Here is an 8,940-nt window from a genome sequence, read left to right as displayed (position 1 = left end):
TCCATTGCCTCCCTCCTTTTCCTTGACTAAAATGATCAACATTTCTGGCCCCAAAGCCCCTATTTGGAAATGACAACTGTGCCATCTACCCTGTGAGGCTGTAAGTACTTCACAGACCTATAACAGTTTCCCATACTATCTGAAAGTAGAGCATTCTTATGAAATATTTTATAAGCCAAAATGGTATAAAGCAAAGAAGCAATTGCCTTAGGATGCATCTTCCTAACAGATGCACAAAATTAATCAAGATAACCATAGTTCAAAGCTATGGTGGCTTGATGCTGAGTGTAGTTTCCTGGAAGGAGCTTGGTGGAGCTACTCTCACTTCTTGGTGCATGCTGCCTCTATAAAGGCTCCCTGAGAAACAAACACAGAACACTGTTTTTGGTTTTTTCCTTTTTTAAAAAAGGAAAAATACTCCTCAGATTTTCTTTTGGCTAGTGAAAGAAGGTACTAAGGTAGGGCTATCCTAAAAGTGAAGTGTCTTAAAATGAACTTTCAGAAAGTTGGGATCCCCATATTTTCACATACTATAGATACATCACTGACAGAGAGGAAAAAACTTTTTCCTCTGTCCTCTTTTGTCAGTACCTGGAGCCCTGCAAATTGAACTGACACAAGACAGATTAACAGCTGTGAATGTGAATGAAATCAACCCTAGGCATCCTTGTATCAGGGCCCTCTTTTACAGCACCAGGTCTATTGGGATATCTACCATATAAGGGACTAACAGAAATGAAATGAAAAACCCAAAAGAGGCAATCAGACCAGGAGGTTATTTACTATTTTAACAAAGTACAATAAATCTATGGAGAAGTGACAAGAGAAATGAAAATAATTTTGAGCTTCTAGGGGTAGTAAATTGTGGGAAAGCAAATATATGGGGGAACCAGTGGAAGATAAGGGTTATTTAGTCAAGTTTGTCTGTGCAGGCCCATCTCAGTGCTGACTTTCTTTTTTTTTTCATAGCAATAAAACTCCCCTGGAGAGGGAATGTATGGCAGTATTCATGCCTCAAAGGTTTCTGCTATCAGTCAGATAAGGGAAGCTCTGAGAAGTCTTCTTTCTATACCTGCTGATTTTCAATGGCCTTAAGCTCAAAATAATACAGGAAAAGTGATATTTTGGGGGATGGCATTTTATGATATCCTTTGCCACTTTTAGTAACTATGATAGCACGTCCATGCTGCACTTTCCTCTGGACAGTGAGTCTTTAGAAACAGGGAGAATTCTCCAGTTCTTATCAAAATAGATACTGGCAAAGACTCAGAAGAAGAAAAAACTAAGTGATGGACCAAGATGATGGATGCCTGAGTACACAGGCCTATCCTTATATCCAAAATTCTTTTTTTTTTCTTTTTAAAGCCACACCTGTGGAATACAGAAGTTCCCAAGCCAGGGGTCGAATCAGTGGTGCATTTGAGACCTGCTTCACAGCCACAGCAACACCAGGTCCGAGCTACATCTGTGATCTATGCTGCAGTTTGCTGTTAATGCCTGATCCTTAACCCACTCAGTCCAAGGATTGAACCAGCATCCTCACAGTTAAGGACAATGTCAGGTCCTTAACCCACTGAGCCACAAAGGCTAAATTCTGAACATTAAGAATATTTATTTAAAATTAATAAATGCTTAGTGCTAAGAAATAGAAAATGTTATTTGTGGGCCTAGACTGTTAGAAATTCCTAAAATATAGAAAGATATGGATCAGATTCATGCAAGTCCTATAGCCAAAAACATAAAGAATAGTTCTGGAAAGGTGGAAACTTTTTCATAAATATTCTAAACTAAGAAGTAATGAATAAAAGGTATGATCAGAATCCCCAGGAAAATGTGCAAGTTAATAATGTAAGAAATAGCACTTAGAACATCCTAGAAGTCTGGCCACTCAAGGAGTGCGCCTCAGAAACATTTACCTATAAGTATTAGCAAAGGTACCTAAAAAGCAAAGCAGTGCCCCCTGGGAGATGGTTTATTCCTTATGGAGACTTTCAGAAAGAATTATTAGTGGATATAAAGAACAAAATAAAAACTAATTTTATGCAAACTCCTGTCAACTGTATCATATTAACTACTGCCTACCTATCAATTACAAATTACTCAGTAAACTAACTTAATAATGAGTTTCATGTGCTCGGTTACTATATAGGATTTATCTTGAGTCCAGTATACTCCTGTATAACTTTGACTTAGTGTTACAAGTAGGATTACAAGGGCCAAATCTTCATGTGTTACTAATAATGTGCAAAAGTCACAGGCCTTTCAAATTTCTCCCTTCAGATTTTGATTATTACAGCATTACAATTAACAAAGTTGATCTAGTTGATATACATATAACACTGCATGCAACTGTAGAATACGTATCATTTTCAAACACACATGAGATATTTCCACAATGTACTTAAAATACATTGTCAAAAATTCCAATGAAAAAAATCCAATGAATTAAAATAGTGTAAAAAATATTCTTTGACTCAAATACATCAAGTTAAAATGTAAATAGATATGAAATAAATATGTAAATAGAAGATCCCCACATATCAGTAATTGGAAAAAAAATTCTAAATAACTTAGGGCAACATCGATAATTAAAATGAAAATGAGAAAGTATATACAACTAAATGATAATCAAGGTGCATCTACTTTTTAACAATGTTAATCTACATTTAGAAGGAAATTATAGCCTTAAATTCATATATTAAAAAAAGAGAAAAAGCAGAAAAAAATGAGTGTCCAATTCAAGAGTTTGGAAATATAAACAAATTAAATACAAAGAAATTAGAAAGAAGGAAATGAAGATAAAAATACTGGTAAAAGTATACAGTGAAAAATCAACAAATACAAATGTTGGGTGTTGGTAAAGAACAATAAAATGGACATGTTGCAGGACTGCTGATCAATAAGATGTAAAGAGAAGGTACATCTGAGTCAGGCTGCCCTAGGGAAGAGCCTCTTGGGTTCTCAGTGACCCAGATATCTGCTCCAGCCCTCAGGAGGTGCTGCACTCCTGAGGAACAGCTACACAACACCACCAACCCCCTGCAAGAACCCCACAGCCTAAAAACATCAGAGCAATCTCTGCCTAAACAAGTGAAATCTGCTATCATTGTGGTGTGGACCTCCCAGTCCTGTCTGCCCTCAGGAAGTCCTCCTTTGCTTCAAAGAGACCCTGTCAGCCCTGACAACCCTCTGGAAAAGCCACACTGCCTCAAAAAAGACTGACCAATAATGCCAGCCCACAGGAATCATTCCATGGCAGTTACAAGGCAAACACTGCCTGATAACGGAGAGTACAACTCCCCCAGGAAAAATAAAAAAACAAGCAAGATGAAGAAGCTGAGAAACCACCCCCAGTTAAACCAACAGGAGAACTCACCTAAAACAGTCAACAATGAAACAGATCTCGGCAGTCTGACAGACCTGGAGTTCAAAAGAGAACTAGTGAAAATACTGAAGGAATTAAGAGAAGATATGAACAGTAATGCAGATACCCTCAGAAAGGAACTAGAAAATATAAGGAGGAGCCAAGAAAAATTAGAAAATTCTGCTGCAGAGATACAAACTGAACTAAGGGCAGTAAAAACCAGAATGAATAATGCAGAAGAACAAATCAGTGATATGGAAGATAGAATAATGGAAATCACCCAGCAGATAGAAAACCAAATCAAAAAACAGGAAAGCAATATAAGAGACCTATAGGATAATATAAAGCAAGCCAATCTACACATAATAGGAATTCCAGAAGGAGTAGAAAAAGATAAGGGGATGGAAAATGTATTTGAAGAAATTATCAATGGAAACTTCCCAAATCTAAACGATACTGAGCTCAAGATACAGGAAGCACAGAGGGCCCCAAACAAATTGAACCCAAATAGACTCACACCAAAAAACATCATAATAAAAATGGCAAAAGTTAGTGATAAAGAGAGGATCCTAAAGGCAGCAAGAGAAAAGCAGAATGTTACCTACAAGGGAACCCCCATAAGATTATCAGCTGACTTCTCTACAGAAACACTACAGGCCAGGAGGGAATGGCAAGCAATATTTAAAGTGCTAAAAGGAAAAAATATGCAACCTAGAATACTCTATCCAGCAAGAATATCATTTAAAATAGAAGGGGAAGTAAAAATTTTTTCCAACAAACAAAAACTTAAAGAATACAGCAACACAAAACCCATGCTAAAAGAAATACTGAATGGGCTTCTCTAAACCAAAAAGAAAGGAAGGAAAGAAAGGGAAGAAAAAAGAAAAGAAAAAGAAGAAGAAGAAGAGGAAGAACTAGGACTGAGGAAACCGCAATCAGAGAGCAGTCACTCAAATAAGCCAGCATACAGATTTAATCATGAACATGCTTCAAACAAAATAAAATTAAAAAGAAAAAAAAAGAGTCATCAAAATCATAAAATGTGGGCAAGGGATGTTAGGAAAAAAATAGACCCTTTTTGTTTGTTTTTGTATGTTTCTCTTCTTAATTTTAATATAGTAATGAAGTGTTTGAACTTACAGGACCATCAGGCTAAAACACACAATTATGGGAAGGGGTTAGCATACTTAAAAAACAGGGCAACCACAAGCCAAAACCAAATATTGCATTTTCAAAAAATGAAAAAAAAATACACTCAAGCAGATAATAACAGGAGACCATCCAGCCAAAAAAAAAAGAAAGGAAGGAAGAATGGAGAACCATAGAATCAACTGCAACACGAGGTTCAAATGGCAATAAATAATCATCTATCAATTATCACCTTAAATGTCAATGGACTGAACGCCCCAATCAAAAGACACAGAGTGGCTGAGTGGATAAAAAGGCAAAAACCTTCAATATGCTGCCTACAGGAAACTCACCTTAGGACAAAAGATACATATAGATTGAAAGTGAAAGGGTGGGGAAAAATATTTCACGCCAATAGACATGACAGAAAAGCAGGAGTCACAACGCTCATATCAGACAAAATAGACTTTAAAACAAAAGACCTAAAGAAAGACAAAGAAGGACACTACTTAATGATTAAGGGATCCATCCAAGGAGAGGATGTTACTATCGTCAACATATATGCCCCAAATACAGGAGCACCCAGATACATACAACAAATATTAACAGACATAAAGGGAGATACTGATGGGAATGCAATCATAGTAGGAGACCTAATACCCCCCTCACATCGATGAACAGATCCTCTAGACAGAAAACCAATAAAGCAACAGAGATCCTAAAGGAAACAATAGAAAAGTTAGACTTCATTGATATCTTCAGGACACTACATCCAAAAAAAGCAGAATACACATTCTTCTCAAATGCTCATGGAACATTCTCAAGAATTGACCATATATTGGGACACAAAGCTAAGCTCAATAAATTTAGGAGCATGGAAATTATCTCAAGTATCTTCTCTGACCACAATGCCATGAAATTAGAAATCAACCATGGGAAAAGAAATGAGAAAAAACCTACTACATGGAGACTAAACAACATGCTACTAAAAAACCAATGGGTCAATGAGGAAATCAAGAAGGAAATTAAAAACTACCTTGAAACAAATGATAATGAAGACACAACTGCTCAAAATCTATGGGATGCTGCGAAAGCAGTGCTCAGAGGGAAATTTATAGCAATACAGGCCTTTCTCAAAAAAGAAGAAAGATCCCAAATGGACAACTTAACCCTCCACCTAAATGAATTAGAAAAAGAAGAACAAAAAAGGCCTAAAGTCAGCAGAAGGAAGGAAATTATAAAGATCAAAGAAGAAATCCATAAAATAGAGATTCAAAAAACAATAGAGAAAATTAATACAACCAAGAGCTGGTTCTTTGAAAAGGTAAACAAAATTGACAAACCCCTGGCCAGACTCACTAAAAAAGAGGAGAGAAAGAACCTAAATAAACAAAATTATAAATGAAAAAAGGAGAAATCACAACGGATACAGCAGAAATACAAAAAACCATAAGAGAATACTATGAACAACTATACGGCAACAAGGTTGACAATCTGGAAGAAATGGACAATCTTCTAGAATCTTACAGCCTGCCAAAACTGAATCAAGAAGAAACAGACCAACTGAACAGACCCATCACTAGAAATGAAATTGAAGAGGTCATAAAATCACTCCCTACAAATAAAAGTCCAGGACCAGATGGCTTCGGGGTGAATTTTATCAAACATATAAAGCGGAATTGGTGCCCATCCTCCTTAAACTCTTTCAAAAGGTTGAAGAAGAAGGAATACTCCCAAAGACATTCGATGATGCCACCATCACCCTCATTCCAAAACCAGACAGAGAGACCACCAAAAAAGAAAACTATCGCCCAATATCATTGATGAATATAGATGCAAAAATTCTCAACAAAATCTTAGCCAACCGAATCCAACAACATACCAAAAAAATTATACACCATGACCAGGTTGGGTTCATCCCAGGTTCACAAGGATGATTCAACATATGCAAATCAATCAACATCATACACTACATTAACAGAAGAAAAGTCAAAAATCATATGATCATCTCAATAGATGCAGAAAAAGCATTTGACAAAGTCCAACATCCATTCATGATCAAGACCCTCGCCAAAGTGGGTATGGAGGGAACATTCCTGAATATAATCAAAGCCATTTAGGATAAACCCACAGCAAATATAATACTCAATGGGGAAAAACGGAAAGGCATCTCACTCAAATCTGGAATAAGACAGGCATGCCCACTCTCACCACTGCTCTTCAACATCGTTTTGGAAGTCCTAGCCAGAGCAATTAGACAAACCAAAGAAATAAAAGGCATCCATATAGGAAGAGAAGAGATCAAACTGTCACTGTATGCAGATGACATGATACTATACATAGAAAACCCTAAGGACTCAACTCCAAAACTACTTGAACTGATTAATAAAATCAGCAAAGTAGCAGGATATAAGATTAACCTTCAGAAGTCAGTCGCATTTCTGTATACCAGCAATGAAACATTAGAAAAGTAATACAAAAACACGATACCTTTTAAAATTGCACCTTACAAAATCAAATACCTCGGAATACACCTGACCCAGGAGGTAAAGGACCTATATGCCGAGAACTATAAAACTTTAATCAAAGAAATCAAAGAAGATGTAAAGAAATGGAAAGACATTCCATGTTCCTGGATTGGAAAAATCAATATTGTAAAAATGGCCATACTACCCAAAGCAATCTACAGATTCAATGCAATCCCTATCAAATGACCCATGACATTTTCCACAGAACTAGCACAAACAATCCAAACATTTATATGGAACCACAAAAGACCCAGAATCGCCAAAGCAATCCTGAGGAACAAAAACCAAGCAGGAGGCATCACTCTCCCAGACGTCCAGAAATACTACAAAGCCACAGTTATCAAAACAGTGTGGTACTGGTGTCAAAACAGGCAGACAGACCAATGGAACAGAATAGAGAACCCAGAAATAAACCCTGACACCTATGGTCAATTAATCTTTGACAAAGGAGGCATGAACATAAAATGGGAAAAAGAAAGTCTATTCAGCAAGCATTGCTGGGAAACCTGGACAGCTGCATGCAAAGCAATGAAACTAGAACACACCCTCACACCATGCACAAAAATAAACTCAAAATGGCTGAAAGGCTTAAATATAAGACAAGACACCATCAAACTCCTAGAAGAAAACATAGGCAAAACACTCTCTGACATCAACATCATGAATATTTTCTCAGGTCAGTCTCCCAAAGCAATAGAAATCAAACTGAAAAGCTTTTGCACAGCAATGGAAACCCAAAAGAAAACAAAAAGACAACTTACAGAATGGGAGAAAATTGTTTCAAATGATGCAACCGACAAGGGCTTAATCTCTAGAATATATAAACAATTTATACAACCCAAAAGCAAAAAAGCCAATCAATCAATGGAAAAATGGGCAAAAGACATGAATAGACATTTCTCCAAAGAAGATATACAGATGGCCAACAAACACATGAAAAAATATCAACACCCCTGAGTATTAGAGAAATGCAAATCAAAACTACCATGAGATATCACCTCACACCAGTCAGAATGGCCATCATTCATAAATCCACAAATAACAAGTGCTGGAGGGGCTGTGGAGAAAAGGGAACCCTCCTGCACTGTTGGTGGGAATGTAAACTGGTACAGCCACTATGGAGAACAGTTTGGAGATTCCTTAGAAATCTATACATAGAACTTCCATATGACCCCGCAATCCCACTCTTGGGCATCTATCCGGACAAAACTCTACTTAGAAGAGACACATGCACCCGCATGTTCATTGCAGCACTATTCACAATAGCCAGGATATGGAAACAACCCAAATGTCCATCAACAGATGACTGGATTCGGAAGATGTGGTATATATACACAATGGAATGCTCCTCAGCCATAAAAAAGAATGACATAATGGCATTTGCAGCAACATGGATGGAACTAGAGACTCTCATACTGAGTGAAATGAGCCAGAAAGACAAAGACAAATACCATATGATATCACTTATAACTGGAATCTAATATCCAGCACAAATGAACATCTCCTCAGAAAAGAAAATCATGGACTTGGAGAATAAACTTGTGTCTTGCCCAACGGGAGAAGGAGGGAGTGGGAGGGATCGGGAGCTTGGGCTTATCAGACACAACTTAGAACAGATTAACAAGGAGATCCTGCTGAGTAGCACTGAGAACCATTCTAGATACTCATGTTGCAGCAGAACAAAGTGTGGGGAAAAAAATGTAAATGTAATGTATACATGTAAGGATAACTTTATCCCCTTGCTGTACTTTGGGAAAATAATAAAATAAAATAAAATAAAATAAAATAAAATAAAATAAAATAAAATAAAGAGAAGGTACAAATAACTGATACTGAGATTTTATTTTTTGAAGAACACTACTAAAAATATCCCAGTTACATATATCCTCCATTATGTTCCACCAGGATCTCATTGCTTAT

The sequence above is a fragment of the Phacochoerus africanus genome, chromosome 2, assembly GCF_016906955.1.
Source record: "Phacochoerus africanus isolate WHEZ1 chromosome 2, ROS_Pafr_v1, whole genome shotgun sequence".
NCBI lineage: Eukaryota > Metazoa > Chordata > Mammalia > Artiodactyla > Suidae > Phacochoerus > Phacochoerus africanus.
The sequence above is the reverse complement of the archived record's forward strand: the minus strand, read 5'-3'. Positions refer to the sequence as shown.